Source organism: Notamacropus eugenii, chromosome 2 (genome assembly GCF_028372415.1).
Source record: "Notamacropus eugenii isolate mMacEug1 chromosome 2, mMacEug1.pri_v2, whole genome shotgun sequence".
Classification (NCBI taxonomy): Eukaryota; Metazoa; Chordata; class Mammalia; order Diprotodontia; family Macropodidae; genus Notamacropus; species Notamacropus eugenii.
The window spans coordinates 262,730,321-262,747,968 of record NC_092873.1 but is presented as its reverse complement, the minus strand read 5'-3'; the positions used below and the strand labels follow the sequence as shown (position 1 = coordinate 262,747,968).

At 39.2% G+C, this 17,648-nt stretch overlaps 1 protein-coding gene across 2 annotated transcripts in view; it reads left to right on the top strand.

The window, feature by feature from the left end:
- The window catches only part of LOC140527168 (protein unc-93 homolog A-like), a 262,533-nt gene that overhangs the window by 34,914 nt on the left and 209,971 nt on the right, over nucleotides 1–17,648 (top strand). Inside the window, exon 2 of one of the 2 annotated variants that reach the window (XM_072643888.1) lies at nucleotides 10,363–10,417. The exons of the other annotated variant lie outside the window; for it this stretch is intronic. The gene's annotated coding sequence lies outside the window, so the exon portion shown is untranslated. The remainder of the gene's footprint in view (nucleotides 1–10,362; nucleotides 10,418–17,648) is intronic. 2 annotated transcript variants of the gene reach the window in all.

The following is a 17,648-nucleotide window of genomic DNA, read 5'->3' as shown; positions in this document are numbered from 1 at the left end:
CTAGAGATGTTGGGAACAGTACTTCAGCCTAGGCCTTCTGGTTTGGAGTCCTGAGCTGTGCCAAGCTGCCTTATCAAAGGCCTATCTCAAGGGGAAGGACAGGGTTTGGCTTAACTTCCCCTCAGTTTCATTTCAGTCAATTCCATAAGCATTTGTTAAGCATACATTATAACCAAGACATGGGAGTAGCTATTGGAGGATATGAAATGACAAAATGCAGCCACCGTATTTGCCCTTAAGGAACTTACTTTTAAGTAACACAGAGATTTATTATTGTTGAGTTGCTTCAGACTCTTCATGACCCCATTTGGGGTTTTCTTGGCAAAAATACTAGAGTGGTTTGCCATTTTCTTCTCTAGCTCATTTACAGATGAGAAAACTGAGGGAAATGGGGTTAAATGACTTCTAGGAACTAGTGTCAGGCCAGATTTGAACTCATGAAGTTGAGTTGTCCTGGTTCTTGGGCACTCTATCTACTGTGCCACCTAGCTATCTAGCAGACAGATGGGGATGAATAAAAACAGAGCATGGTACAAGGTAGGTTGTTATGGGACAAAAGAGATGTAAAGACAAAGAGGTCTATGAAAAACCAAGGCTTAAAGTAGCTCCAATTCTGCATTAAGAATTCCACATTTTTTCCAAAGGTGTATTCTGACTCAATAACTGTCAATTGGGATAGGAATAGGTCTGGTAGAATACTCTTTCTCTAACTTTCTTGTTAGCATTAAATCAGTCAATCAACCAATAAGAATTTATTAAGCTCCTATGATGTGCCAGGCACAATGCTAGTCCTGGGCGGAGGGTATAAATTTAAAAAAAGAAAAAGAAAGAATCCCTAATCTCAAGCAGTTTACATTCTATTGGGTGAAGTGAAGAAATGGGGTTAGGGACTGGGGATGGATGGAAGCTGGACACCTTCTGTACTAGATTGAAAGAGGGATTCCATACGTCCTAATATTCCTAAAATCTCCCTACACTGCCCATTACTATTCTAATCTTTCTTTTCTCCTCACTTTCAGCCTGTTGGTGCCTGGGCAGTTGGTACAGCTGAATGGGTCTCCCCCACCTTTATTTTTTGCATAGCATTGATAGCTGCATTTCAGGCAATCATTCATTCCTTTCTCAGCTCAAATTCCATTAGTTTTTAAGTAGCAAGTTATCCTTCAGGGCCTGTGGTATTTTAAAACACAAAGCCAGGAATTCATCATAGAAACAGTGATAAAAATAATAAAGTCTTTATGAATGGGAAGGAAAGTTGTCCAAGTCTTAAGTCCTTGACACTTGTTTTAAACATTTCTTTATACTTTTTAAGAGCTCTGATAATCTCCCCACCCCAGACAAGTGTGAATGCGCATGTATAGACATGTGTAAATATCCCTGTATAGACATATGTGAATGTATGCATATAGACAAGTGTGAATGAGCATGTATAGACAAGGGGAGAGCTTTAACTGCCCCTATCAACAATCTTTGAAACATTTCTTCATACTTTTTAAAGGTTTTGATGACCTCCCCCCAGATGTGTGTGAATGCACATGTATAGACAGATGTGAATGTGCGTGTATAGAAACATGTGAACACACATGTATAGACAGAGAGAGCTTTAACTGCCTCGCCAACATCCTTTTAAACATTTCTGTAAATTTTTTAAAAGCTCTGATGGCCACCCCCATGACACCTGTGAATGTGTGTGTATAGACATGTGTGAAGTATGTGAACAAACATGTGTGAATGTGCATGTATAGATGATAACCTAAATAGAAAGTACTATGCCCACAGGGCGTGATGCTTTGTTCTAGCCAAGCACACGCACCTGTTGCCTCTGACAATTTTCCTTATATCTGGTTGTCTTAGTTCGTCCTTAAGTCTGATAGACTTTAATATCCTGACCTACCCTGTGCATGTATGAACAAACGTACATACAAGTACGCAAGTGTGTGTATATACATAGGTGCAAACACATGTGTATACACAAGTATGAGTACACTGTATACACAGGTGCAAACACACTGTATACATGGTTGTGAATACATTGTGTACACAGTTGGGAACGCGTTATATACGCAGGTGCGAACACAGGTGTATACACAGATATGAACACATTACATACACAGCTGTAAGCATGAATGTATAAACAGGTGTGAATGCACTCTTTACACAGTTGTGAGCATACTGTATACACATGTATATTTGGACATCTTTTTACACATGCAGTCTGCATGTGTAGACAAAGAGAAGCTTTAACTTTCCCCACCAACAGCCTTTTACACAGCCTTTCTTTATACTTTTTAAAAGCTCTGATGACTTCCCCTCCCCAGACAAATGTGAATGCATGTTCATGGACACATGTGAACATGTGTGCATAGACACATGTGAAAGTACATGCATAGATACATGTCAACTTGCGTTGCATAGACACGTGTGGATGCATGTTCATAGACACATTCGTTAATATGGTCCATTTTGGATCTTGAAACTCTTTGAATAGAAGCAGCAAACTCAGTTTATTTGGAGGATTGACCTCTTTTTTTTAAACCTTATTTTGTCAACTTACATTCAAGCCTCTGAGGTGAATTTTCCTTTTCTCTACAAAACTTCTCCATCTTCTCACCAGGCAGTCCCTGAGATACAAACGTGATCTAATGTTCATTGAAGGTTAGAACCCAATAAATCCAGTTGGATGCTACTGGACCATGGATCCCAATAAATTCACTTAGATGCTACTGGGCAACGGAACCCAACAAATCCAGTTGGATGCTACTGGACAATGGGAGTGAAGGAGGTTGAAGAGGAAAGAGCAAGGATATTCCTTAGAAGGAAGGAGTGATGGAATTTTGGTCACATCAAGTTTTAGAAAATCTAAAGGAACATGTCAGACAAAATCATGAATCCAACAAGGTTCTAAGATTCCTTTCCTTCCAACCATTTCTTTCCTGTACTATTCCCTTGCACAATTCATATACTGCTATCTAAACTAAAACACACTTTTATCCAAAGTCCTCTGCATCCTTCCTCTAACCTGTATACAAGAATAACGTGTGCAAATACCTACTGGGTAGACAACTGGAAACAGTGATGGATTTGAATTCAGAGAATTCCAGATTCAAACCCCAGTTCTCTTCCTTAATGGTTGTGAGACCGTATGTAATTCATTTAGCCTTTGGGGACCTCAGTTTCCTCTTTAAAATGAGGAAATTAGACGATATGACTCTAATGTTCCTTCCAGCTTAAACTACATCATCTTGTTGAGAAACCCCTGTCTTGATAGGTTGTCAGCTCCTTAATTAAATGCAGCTGGTGGTCTAGTAGATAGAGCACTGGGCTTGGAGTCAGAAAGAATTTAATTCAAATCTAGTCACAGACACTAATTTTGTGACCCTAGGAAAGTTACTTAATTGCTGTCTGCCTCAGTTTCCCTTACTGTAAAATGGGGATAATAAAAGTCCCTACCTCAGGATTGTTGGGAGGATCAAACAAAAAATGTTTGTAAAAATATTTATAAAATGCTGAAGATGGTGCCTGGCACACAGTAGGCACTTGTTTGCTTCTTTCTCAAATTACAGTGCTTGTCCACCCTTACCCCACTCCAGTACCTAGTGTAGTGCATCATAGGAGTTCAATCAGTGTTGAATTGAAGCTAAATGTCATGAAATCTCTCTGATGCTTCTGCGTGTGACTGGAAAGTCAAATCTTGGATCCTGGGTTTGACTTCCACCTGCTGTCTCCAGAGGTTTATTTGCTTAAACATTTGCCCATCAGAATTCTTATCCACACTGTACCTGAGGTCCTTTATCCATCCATATGAAGTCATTTAAATGTATTGGTTGCTGATCTCGCGTGATTTTATAGGTGGGAGAGGAAAAGTAGGAGTACTATCCCTCAAAGGGAAGAAAGGATCTGACTGGAGGGAGATGACTCAGGCCTGACCAAATATCAGAAATTTTCCTAGCAGATCATTAGACTCCCACCATACTCTACTTAATCCCTCAATATAGACTGATAGGAATAGTTGGGAGAAACATTTTTGGAATTCAATCAGGTCTGAAAATGTGAATTATTTTCTTGCTGAGTAAGTGCAAAAAAAAATGAATTCCATGTAATCTTCAGGCTTCCTCAAATAGCATAGCACTGTCTGGGAAAATAATACTTTTAATACCCAAAGAAAGTGGGGGCTAGAGCCTGAACTGAGCATATGAGTACTTTGGCTCACAGTCCTATAATTACAAGCTGAGCTTGGAAGAAAGACCTCACACACTCTAGCCCATGGAAACAGCTTAAATGATGATGTCAGTCTCAGTCTTACTCAAGTAAGGGCATCCTTGGTTTCCCATGATAACAGATACCACCTTAGTGGAATCTGAGATTTGTCACCAGGTGGTATTGGTGCCCTAGGCCACTGGGGAGAAATCTCATGGCAACACAGCTATTTCTCTCACAACATGGTGGTTTTTGTTTCTTTTTCTACCACCCTAGCTTTGGGAATTGCACCCTTTCCAATTTATCTGTTTCCATTTGGGAAACCCAGAGCTACAGAGAGCTGGGGTGTGTGGGCTGGAGAGAGCAATGCAGCTGTCCCAGCTTCTTCCTTCCCATCTTCCATGGGATTCTATGGCATCTGAGGATGGGCTTTCCCAAGACCCAGAGAACTCTGCTACAAGAATGATTATGTTTTGTTACCCTGAGTCCTGAGGCTGGTCCATGGTGCTTTCACATGGAGGGAGAGAGAGAACTGAGTCTCCATGTATATGTGGGCTGGGGTGAGGCAGGGCTGGAGTTTAATTATGAAGAAAAAGGGAGGAAAAAATGGGTCAGAGAAGTAAATGTGAAAGAGGGGTGACTTTGACTTGAAAGACTATCAGGTTTTTAGGCCATTTATTTACCCATTCTTCCAGAGTTCAACAGATATTTATTTATCTCCTACCTATCACAGACAAAAGTGAGAGAAACATTTAAATCCGGAAAACCAACAGGTATATTTGGGAGACCCAGGCTCAGGAGAAAAAGGAACAGATTTGTTCTGGTGGTGGATACAAAAAAGAAATAAGGAACCATCTTATTGAGCAGAATGGTGCCGTGTAATGAGGGTTGAATTTGGACCTGAATTCAAATCCTATCTCGACCACTACCCATGTAACTTGGACTAGGAAAGTTACTCAGCCCTTCTGGGCTTCAGTTTCCCCATCTACAAAGTGATGGGATTGGACTTCTTGAACCTTAGGCTTTTGGATCGAGAACAGGCAAATTCCTGAATAATAGGCTGCATATCCTTCAAGGTCTCTTCTGCCTCTAAATGTAGGACTCTATGATTCTGAGGCTCTGTCCTGGTAGGGGATACAAAAATGGAGTAGTAAACAGAGACAATAACATAGTTTTTAATCTTACTGACCCAGTGTGGTATGATTGTGTGTGTGTGTGTGTGTGTGTGCGTGTGTGTGCGTGTTGCTTTACAGTGTGCAAAGTGGTTTGCAAAATTTATTTCATCACAAATATTATTCCTCCCAGTAACCCTGGGATGTAGTCAATAAACAATAAACATGGATTAAATTGCTACTGTATGCCAAGAATTATAAGTACTGAAGGTAAGAGTTATTATTAACCCCACTTTACAGATGTATAAACTGAGGCAGATAAAGGTTATGTGACTTGTCCAGGGTGACACAGCTAGTAAATGTCTGAGGTTGGATTTGGATTCAGGTCTTCTTAATTCCAGATCCAGTATTCTATCTACTTTATCATTTAACTGCCTGGTGCAGAGTAAGGAGTACTGAACTTGGAGTTTCAAGTCCTGAGTTTGAATCTCAGCTCTGTCAGTATATCTAGAAAGCTAAGTGACTTTGGGTATCTCTGAATATCAATCTCCTCAATTATAAGATGAAGGGGGAGGCACTGAGAGCCTCTACGGTTTTATCCAGCTCTATGTCTTTGCTCTTTAGAATCTTACAATGTAGGATAATAAATTATGTAATATAAATACATTTACAAAAGGAACGTTAAGTTCATAAAAGAGACACAAAGTGTAAGCAGATTTCCACAGAGTAATAATCCTTCTCTTCCCACCAATAGAGGAAAAGTGTAAAATGAGGTCAAAGGTAAGGAATGATATCAGTTTTATGCACTGTGTTTGTATTGGGAGGTGTGTATACTATGAAGCAAAGAAGGCCAGGGAGCTTATCCCTTTTTCAGATTATTACAAACATTATTTGGGAGGGTGGATCAGGGGAGTTGCCTGATCAACTTGATGAAGTTACAGCAAGGTACTACTGTCCTTCTGTGTTGGGTGTGAAAGCATCCATTGGGTGTGAATACATCCACCTCCCAGACAATTCCTTAAATTTCAGAAATGAAGGATGAACTGATTGACTCAAACTATTATGAGTCAAAGCTATCCCTTTGTGTTATGCCTTTAAAAGAAAAACAGTAGACCTGCTGTTATCCTTTCTTATGCAGATTAAGTGAGAGCTGAGTTTGGATCAGAGAGTAGATACCTAAGAGAAGAGGGGTTTTTTTTTTGGGGGGGGGAAGGTTCCTGTCTGGGTGACTTACCAATTTACAAACAACCACTCTTAACCCCACCACTGCTAGCCAGCAAAAGGTAATAGAGTTTTTCTGCCCAAGAGACAGCCTCAAGGCATAGCAGTGCTGGGCGATCAAGAGTTTCTGGCCCTAGTCAAGGATCTCAGGAGATGGAAACCACATGAGCAAGTGGTGGGAGTTCCTGAACCCCACATTCCTGGATACAGAGGGAGGGGGATTTCTGGAAAATGTCAAATTTCTAGAGAGTATGGGGTCTTACCCATCTAAAAAGAGGAGGGAAATTTAATAAGTCTCCTGGAGATAAGAGAATTATGCACATAATTTCATATCTATGGAGGAATAGTAAGGTACTAAGACAGGACATGGCTCAAGGCTCTTGACAGTCTGTTATTATTACCACAAGTTACGAAGAAGGTATAGGTCTGTTGGGAGGGAGTTACTTCTCTAGCAACCCTAAGCTTGTTTCCTTCTAAGAGGCATTAGGGCAGTACCATGAGGCTGGAGGACTTTATGCATCTATAGGGTGAAGAAGGGACACCAATTTCATTTCCCTCCTGAGAGTTATCCAGACTTCATCACCTTTCTGCAAACAGTTTTATTCCTGTCAATAGGAAAGAACTGGCCCATTCAAATTCTTCAAATGGAAAAAAAAATTTCTGTTTAATTCACTAATTATTTATTGAGGACCAACTATATGCCTTGTAGCTACTGGATGCTAACATGCATTCACATTGATACTATGATATGATTCTGAAGAATTAGAAGAGCTATATAGGTCTCAAGGGGAGAGGAAGATGGGACTCATCAGAGATAGAAGAAAATTGTATTGATTATTGCTGAGTTACTGTGAGTCCTATCTGTTGTTATTGGTGTGTGTGTGTGTGTGTGTGTGTGTGTGTGTGTGTGCGTGTGTGTATGTTTTCCAGAACCCAACATATATTGCTATTACACAGGAGCTGGGTGGTTCTTTTACTGACCTCTGTGGAGACCTGGACAAAACGGTATTCTGAGATTTCCAGAGGGGAAACTTCATGTGGGGGGAAATGAGCCAAAGGGATTTGTCTCTAAAATAAAATCTGGTCCATGTAATCCCAGAGTGTAGGGTGCTAGAACATAGGTTACACTACCTTATATATGTACAGGACTTCAGCTTTCAAAGTAGTTTCCCATATTTAGAGAGGCAGTATGGCATGGTGGATAACGTGTTGGACTTCAGGTGAAGAACACGTGGGTTCAGGTCCCTCCACTGACCCAGACTAGCTGTGTTATGATGAGCAGGAAAGTTTCTTTAGAAAACTTAGTTTCTGATCTGTGAAACTGGGATAATAAAACTGACAGGATCTATCTCTTAGGGTTGCCATGTGATTTAACTGAGATAATGAATAGCTGATGTATAAATGCCAATGATCATATTAATTTCATTGAATCTTCAGAGCAAATGAGAAATATTTAGGATTGGTAATATCTGATCTTTGGTTCAGGGAGGGTGGCTTAGGGTCATGCCTATCATAAATGATAGTGACCGGATTGAAACATAGGGCCTTTGATTGTCATTTTTATACTCTTTTCATTATACGATGACCATGAATAGACTTTGGGACAGCAAAGTGGTGCATTGGATATAGAGTGCTGAAACTGGAGTCAGGAAATCAGAAGTTCAAATCTAGCCTCAGACGTTATTAACTGTGTAATTTTGGGCAAGTCATTTAACCCTGGTTTCCTTAGTTTCCTCATTTGTAAAATGAGCTGGAGAAGGAAATGGGAAACCACTCCAGTATCTCTGCCAAGAAAAACCCAAATGGGGTCACAAAGAGTTGAATGTGACTGAAATAACTGAATAAGAATGAAATGACTCAGCTAGCTGTACAGACACAGGCAAATCGCTTTTTGGAATTTCATCTTCTATGACATCCATGAAATGGGGTGATGAGGGAAGTTTTCCTTGCATATCTCACAAAAGTGTTGTGAAAACCAAGTGAGATTGTGGAGAGATAGTGTGATAGCTAATTACATAACCTTTCATGGTTTATAAGGCACTGAAGAGTTATACAATTAAATGACATAATGTATGTAAAGTGATGTATAAACCTTAGAATTCTACATAAATGTTTGATGACGACGATGATGATGATGATGATGACGATTGGCCTGTCGTCACACAATTAGTTTGAGTCCAACCTGGTATTCACATTCCCATTTCCTTCCTTTTCAAAACAAGTGAAATCACTTTAAAGACTATAAAAATATAAGGTAGCTTTATGCTTATTTCTGTGAGAGTAAACATGCTTCACTTTCATATTTTAATAGATTTGCCAAAGGCTCTTCTGTCCTGTAACTGGAAAAGGAGACATTACAGTTGCAGTTTTCTCCCTGTGAAACAGCCCTCTTATGAACAGTTTTCAGTTCTCTTTGTAATAATGCAGGATCACAATGTCAATTTGAACGCATGTTAGCACCTGGTAGTTACAGGGCATATCACTGGTCTTCAATAAATAATTATTGGACTGAATGGAAATGAGTTCTTCCATTTAAAGAACTTAAATTGGCTGGTTCATCAATATTGACAGGAATAAAGCTTTGCTCAAACGCCCTGGATAAATAAGCCTCTTTGTAACTTTATCGCTACTTTGAAAATCCATTGCACACAAATTTATTAAATTAGTGGATCCAAAATGAGCCCACACAGAGCTAGTCTGCAGGTTTGGGTACTTTTCCATGTGTTATTAATTGCAGCCCAAATCAACAGATGGTGGACCAGCTCCTTTCTAGTTAGTCTAGTATTAATTCCAAAGTCCCTGATGTACTAAGGAGCCTCTCCTAAGAAGACTAAAGTCACTTCTGAAGTTTTAAAACTCCAATACTTCTCCCTTGGAATGGCTTAGCTTAAACCTAGGTTATTATCACTGGGGTCAAGATGGCCTTGTCTGCCAGAGGAGTGAGTTTTGGGGCTCACTGGGGTACTAATCCTTGGGACAGAAACTCTGAGAGGTCTGGTTTGGTTTAGACACTTGAAGGCATCAAAACACCTGGAGAACCTGTGGCTGAAGCATTTAAAGAGATTTTGTAGATTAATCAACTAACAAAAATGTATTGAGAATCTTTTATAATAAAGCCTTTTAACTGTAGTTTCCAATAAAGTCACTTTCCTTTTTTAGGCATGGAGCCAATGTTGGGTTCTCAGAGGTTATGCTAGGGGTGGTATAAATAATATCTGCCATGTGGGCTACACTAATTTTTCTTTAATAGGTATTGAAACCATTTTTGAGTGACTTAGGGGCCTAAGGCTCAAGTCATTTATGTAATTTCCTGGTGGCCCAAATCTAAAGAATCAACAGTAAGGAGGCACCATTTCCTCCTTTAGGCTCCTGAATGGCAAACTATCATGGCCAATGAAGAGGCAGAGAAACTACGCACAGCTGAATCAATGCTGTGTGTGTGTGTGTGTGTGTGTGTGTGTGTGTGTGTGTGCTTGTGTGTGTGTGCTTGTATGCACGTGCACACGTGTGTGTGTATGTGTGTGTTGAGGGGGGAGAGAGACAGAGAAATATCCCTTAATAATAGCTACCATTTATAATATAGGGGTAAGCAGACCACTGTTCTTATACAGCCAAGGAGCTAAGGATGTTTTTAAAAAATTTTTAATAATGTTTTATTGTATTTAATATTGTAAAAACCATCCTTAGCTCAATTCAAAAGAGAGTTTGTAGGATTTTGCCCTTGTCAAACTCTGAACAGGGCATTAGGAACTGTAAAGTATTTTATAAGTATCTCAGCTTATCCTTGTAACAACCCTGGGATATAAGTGCTATTATTATCCTTATTTTACAGATGATGAAACTGAGGCAGATGGAAGTTAAATAACTTACCCAGGGCCACACAGCTAGTAAGTAATTGGGGTCAAATTTGAATTTTAGTCTTTCCTTTTTAAAATAATAAGTTAATTTATTTTTAGTTTTCAGCATTCACTTCTACGTTTTAAATTTTCTCTCCCTCCCTTCTCTCCCCCCTCCCCAAGAGAGAACACAATCTAATATAGGCTCTACATATACATTTCTATTAAACATATTTCACTTTAGTCATGTTGTGTAGAAGAATTAGAATGAATGGGAGGAACTATGAGAAAGGAAAAAAAAAACCAAAACAAAACCAAAAAAGAAAATAGTCTGCTTCGATTTGCATTCAGGTTCCATATTTCTTTCTCTCCATCATGAGTCTTTTGGAGTTGTTTTAGGTCCTTGCATTGCTGAGAGGAGCTAAGTCTATCAAAGTCAGTCATTTCACTAGTCTTTCTAGCTGCCTCCTTCCCTAATGGCTAAATAAACATCCTTTTTTAACTCTTAAATGTTTTAGCTTGTCTCATTTCATCTTAATCCAGAACCTGAACTATTAGACCAGCTTGAATCAGTCCTGGTTTACAATATTACTGGACCTCAAATTCTGGAAGGTCTTGCCAAATTAAAAAAAGCTTATCAGTCAATCAATGGATATTTATTGTCTACAACGTACCAGGTATTGTGCTAAGTGCTGGAGATACAAAGAAAGGTAAAAACAAGCCTCTACCTTAAAGGAGCTCAAGGGGAGATAACATCCAAACATCTATGAACAAGCAACCTAGATACAGAATATGATGAAGATAATCAATGGAGGGAAGGCACTAGAATTAAGGTGAATGGACCATCCTCTGATAATTAGCCTAAGTTTGGAGAGGCTTAGCAGGGTAAGGTTGGCCATTGGGTAAGGAATTTTATTAGATGAAACTATGTGCTAAGGTGTGGAGGGGTTGGGAACTGCATCAGTAGAGGTAATATGCATAAACGTTTCCATTTTCATGTTGTATCCCAATAATAGACTGTAACCCCTTGAGGGCAAGGACCTTTTCATTTTTTTTTGTATCCTCTATGATGAGCACATAGTAGGAATTTTATAGATGTTTCTTGGACTGATTGGTTTGGTAACCATAAGAATGAATGCATATAGATAAATACATAGATATACATATATAAATAAAAGTTACACACACACACACACACACACACACACACACACACACACACACACACATATATATATATATATACATGTGTTATATAATAGTGGGAAATCAGTTTGGAAAGATAGGTGAGTCCTGATTAAGAAAAAATTTGAAAGCTATACAGACGACTTGATATATTAGGCAATACAGTGTTCCTTTACGTTTTGATTAGGATAGTATTGGTGTGCAGGAGAGATCTCAAAGGTTTGAACAATGATTGTGGGGAACCAGCTTGGATGGTGTTATGTTAATTCAGGCATGAGGTGATGAAGGTCTGGACCATGGTAAGGGTAATGAGAACGTGTAGAATGGGGATGAATCTAAGAAAAATTTAGAAAACAGATGGTAGCACTTGCTGACATGAGATTCCTGAGTTTGACCTAGAGCAAATAACTGGGGCTGGCTTCACTTCACAATGAGTCCCCTGGGCCTGCCTCAACTTGGGCCACATCTCCAGGATTTTCCAGAAGCTCACCCCTAGGTTGGGTGGTGGTCCTGGAGTGTCCCAAGAGTTGTATGTATCAATAGAAGTGTATACTATAACCATGAGGACTGTTATCTTCAGTTTGCCCAGTTCCTATTCACTGCTATATTTCACTTTATGCAATATGTGTTCTGGAAAAATTTTGTTCCAACCTTATTCCAGGACATTTGGCACCATGGAGTCAATGCCAGGATGTTACACAACCTGTTTTTATGAAGCGTCTCATTTGAAAGTCTTATTTTTAGTCTCACTAAATGCCAAATATTTTGGTGTCTCTCCCTTCCTATGAAGATATGTTAGGCTAGAGGAAAAAGAAAAGTTGTGAGGGAGTAGAATCTTTGTCCCCTGTTTTCACCATGATTTTCCAAAGTTCACAAGATAGGCAAGTGTCATCTTCGCTAAGTGGTCATAAGGTAGACAAGGCAATTGTCACCCTCAGTGACTAAGCAGTCATAAGATGATCACCTGCTCATGCTGCACAAGAGGGAGTGATCCAGAGGTACAAAGATAAATGGGGGACTTTCCAAAGAATCAATGCATCCCACCCATGCTGGGTTGGGACTTGGAATTTGAGCAAAACAGGAGGGAGATATCAACAGCAGCATTCTTGTGGTTGAGCAAGTGAGCTGCATGACTGGTAAACAAATAGTGAATGTTAAAGTTTGAGGCCTACTCTAAGAACCTATCTTATCTAATTATCCCTATATGATTTATGTAAAATAGCAAGCTGATTAATACTGATTGGAAGAGAGTAATTTCTCAAACATTATTGTACTTTTGCTGCTTTTGCTTTTCTCTGTATCAGTCTATATACTTTCGCATTATGCTCTCAATTCTTCATATATTTTGCTCGAATGGCACAATAATATTTCATTGTCTGATGTATGGGGTATTCAGGATGGACTGGCCCCTGTGGTGGGAGGGCTTGCCAAGCCCTTTTCTAGGCTTCTCATCCATGTTTGATGTCTACCTGTCACCCAATGGCTCCACTTCATCTGTGGTGCCAAGGAGCTGTAGCATGTGCAGCAGCCACATGCCAATAAAACCATCTTGGCAGACGGGCTAAACCAAGTTGAGTGTATCAGTTCTCACACCCATCAGTGTGTTAGGTGATGTCTATCCCAAGCATGTGAAGACTTTCCCTGGCAGGATGGGAAGATGAGAACCATTTGTTCCAATAGCCATAAAAGTGACTAGGCAAGTGCTACTGAGAGCTCAAAACTTGGTCAGACATTAAAAATGCCAACGTCATTCACTGCATCCCAACCCAGCCCATTGCCAGTTGTCCTGTTTTTGTCTTCACCCTGGACTTTAAAGACTCTGGAAGAGAGAGTGAGGCTGATGACTTTGCATAATTCTGCCTCACTTAAATCTAATTCATATGCAAGTCAAGACATCTTCTTCATGATGCCGTTGGTCCTCTTCAAAAAAGAAAGACAAACAATAACATTTCATTGTATCTATTTGCCACAATTTGCTCCACCAGAGATAATGGGCACTTACTTTATTCCTAATTTTTTGTTACCACAAACAGGATGACTATGATTATTAAAATATCTATGAGACCTTTCTCTCTATCTTTGATTGCCCTGGAGTACATGCCCAGCGATGGAACAGATAATATGAACAGTTTAATCACCTTCCCTGAATCATGTCAAATTATTTTCCAGTATAGTTGAAACAATTTACAGCCTCCTCAACAGTGTGTTAATGTATTGTTCTGAAAGAAAGTTGCAGGAAAGAGAGAGAGAGAGACAGAGAGGAGTAGAAAGTGTAAGGCCACACTCTCACTAGGGTCATTAAGTGACCATAGTAATAGAAGGAAAGACAGCTTAGATGAGAGTTGAGGGGTACATTCATTGTTAGGATACAAGATATGTGTGATGATGCAGAAAAGGATATAGAGATGGAATGATCAAACTGGTTGGATAAGATCCAAGAGAGACCAGTGTCACAAAAATCTAAAGAATACAAAGCATCTGAGAAGAGAGGACAGTCAACAGAACCAAATAAGAGGATAAATATTAAGAGAGGCTATTGTATGTGGAAATTCAGAGATCACTGGTAATTTTTAGAGTGAGAAGTTTCAATTGAATGATAAAATCAGAAGCCAAAGTTGCAAAGGACAATGAAAGGAAAGTGAATGACAAGGAAAACGAATGAAAAGAAAAAAATGAAAGTGAATGAAAAGAAACAAATTCCAGTTCCTCCATAGTGGGAGCTCTGACTTCGAATTTTCTCCGTTTGTATAACCCATGTTTGATCCACCTGCTTATTCTCGCTTCTCACTGAGAATGTGTGCATTGTAAGGTCCAAGTTTATTTGGCTATTGTTACTTGTGTTTTCATGCTATTTCATTAAATGCCTTTACTTTAAACTGAGTGAGGACTCTGCCTGACTAGTATAAGTCAACACACCGGTAGGGACTCATGAGCTATGGGGTTGAAGAGACTTCAGTACCCAAAAGATATCTAGAACCTCAGATAGCTTTTCAGGGGTACATGAGTGGTGGTATGGCCTATGTAGGCTACATAGTCAAGGACTACTCAATTTTAAAATTTCTTTATCATTCAAACACCCAGGCATCTTTCCAGCTCAAGTCTAGGATTCTGTGATTTTCTTATCCCAGAGCATTAGTGATTGGAGAAATTCAAGGAATTATCATCAACAATTTCTGTAATTCATTTGCAGATGTTCGGCACAATTCTCATTTGAGTCACAAAGCAACTGCAAATGTACGCATGTCCACAGATACAAGATTGCTCTGTTCCATTTAATGGAATTCTGTCTTTAATGTCTTATTATCAGGTTTCTGAAATCTGGTTACATTAATCAATGCCATCTGGCAAAGCTATTGAAAGAGCTGTGGTTTTTGTCTTGGGTAAACACTTACTTTTTCATCCTCCAGTCCCTACATACACATACATATATACACACATACATACATATATATGTATATATATATATATATTTCAAATATATATATATTTCAAATATATATTTATTTCAAATATACATATATATATTTGAAAAATGGTGCTTCTACTTCCCTATAATTAGCAGGGTGTGATCTCCTAGAAAATGCTTCAGAGAGTGTCCTCCTGAATATTTAGAAAGATCACTATTATTATCATTGCTGCTGTTGAATTTTATAATTGGCTTCATTCTGGCTCCAAGTAAGGGAAAAACCAATTGGGACCATTTCGCTTTATAAATTCCAGGATCACAGTAGCTCTTTATTTGCATAGGCTTTCCCTCCTCATACTTTTGCCATTTGGTAAAATTGAACAACTTTTGTAGCCTACAGATTATAACTGTAAAAACAAACCACTTATACTAATTAGGTGCCTTGTTTAGATTTCAGTCCAAATTGGTGGGTTAGTATTATTTCAACCACTCCTGTACTAATTCAGCTTTCTGATGCACCTCTGATCAAGACAATGAGCTACTTTGGAGTCTGTTCAGGTGGGTTGTTAGGCCCCTAAAGCTTTCTAATGACCTGCCCCTTCCATGGTGTTATACTCTCCTTGTTTTCTTCCTATCTTTTCTCCATCTCCTTTTCTGGGTCATCTTTGTCCTCCAATTTGTCAGATGTCCATTTCCTGGGGTTTTGTCCTCAGGCTAAATTTGCATTTCTAGCTCCCCAAATTTCCTCAAGTTTCAGTCCATCATCTGCAATTGTATCCTAGATGTTCTACCTGGATATTCCAATAAGACTTTAAACTCATCATATCCTAAACTAAATTCATCTTTGCTCTCAAGATCTAGTTCTTCTCTTGACTTTCTGATTCCTATCAGTGGTACCATCATCCTTCCAGCCAAACCTATTTGAAACCTTGGCATTACCTTTGATTTCTTCCTTTTCCTCATCCCCTGAGTAAGGTACTACCTTTTTCTTGTGTGGGCATGAATGAATGAAGGAATGATGAATGAAAAAAAAAACATTTATTGTACTCCTCCCCAGTGTTTCTCTTTCTCTTAGGCTCTATCAAAACTTAGATCAACAAACTGATACCCTGATGAGGTTCTCACTAGAAAACTGGATCTGTTCATTAATTTAGGAATGTTTGGGATTGTAAATGGAAACATCAACCATTTCCTGGCAGGGTTGGCTGTATACAACAAGTTGGTAAAAGTTATATGGCCTGTACTTTCTCCAAGGAAGGAGAAACTATAATTGTCTTCAATGGGGTTGTTAAAAGGGTGAGATAACTCACATTCTCAAGAAAGCCTGACCATTGCTATTCTTTCGAAGCACCAAGCAATGGCAGTGAAGTCAACAAGAATCTATTAAATGCAGCCAGACACTGTTCAAAGCACTGATGATACAAAGAAAGGCAAAAATGATCTCTGCTCTCCAGGAGCTCACAGTCTACTGGGGGAAATATCATGCAAACAAGATATATAAAGGATGAATTAGAGATAACCTCAGAAGGAAGGCACTAGCATTGAGGGGGGATCTAGAAAGGCTTCTAGCAAAAGGTAAGGTTTTATCTGAGACTTGAAAGAAATCAGGGAAGTCAGGAAATTGAGAGAGAAAGGAAGAGAATTCCAGACATGGGGAGACAGCCAGTGAAAATGCATGAGTCAGGAGATGGAGAGCTGTGTAGGAGAAACATCAGAGGTCCATGTTACGGGACTATATTGTATGGTGGAGAAGAAAAAATGTAAGAAGACTGGCAAGGGAAGGAAAATGTTGGGTTATAAACAATTTTAGAGGCCCCAAAGTACAATTGCCAGGGGAGTCCCAAGGCAATATTTATAAACTATAGTGGACAGAACACTGGATGAAGAAATGGAAGACCTTGGTTTGAGTCTTAGCCACTGACTCCCTGTTGTTGCGTATCTTTTGTTCTGGAAGAGGACCTTGAATAAACCACTTAAGTTTAAGTCTCAATTTCCTCTCAGGAAAAGTTAGGTGGAACTAGATGATCTCTCAGGTTCTTTCCACCAATAATATCCTATGAAGCTCCTTAAAGCAATCTTTCTAAAAAGAATTAACTTTGGAGTAGAGACATTCAAAATGCACTAGAGTAGGGGAAAAAAATTAAGCTCGGTTGTGGATTCTTAAACATTTAATGATACTCAGAGCATCTAATAAAACAGCAGAATGTCCCAGGAGGGCAATTAACTTCCTTCCCTACCCTTTCCCTGCTTCTCTCCTTAACCAGGAACTAGTTCTGATACTATCTTGTAACAACAAAAAGAGGAATGAATGGGTTTCGCAGGCTGTGACAATCTTTAAGGATGTTGAAAACGGACAGAGAATGGTTCAATGACATTAGGAAGTCACATGGTTGTCATCATTCCATCATAGTGACAGTTAACTCAAAGAAATGGTTTGCGTGGTCTCCTCCCTTACTTATAGAACAGGTTTGTGTCCACATGGCTATGACACTCACTTCTAAGCAAAATCAGGGTCAGATTCAAGGAAGTCTTTTTTTTTTTAAACCCATTGAGAGGTGATGGGGTATAGTGGATGAGAAGGCTGTTCTGGAAGACCTGAGTTCAAATTCTTCCTCTGACATATGCTGGTTGTGTGACCCTGATCAAATTATTCAATGTCTTTGGTCTCTAGAAAGTTTTTAGAATATATCA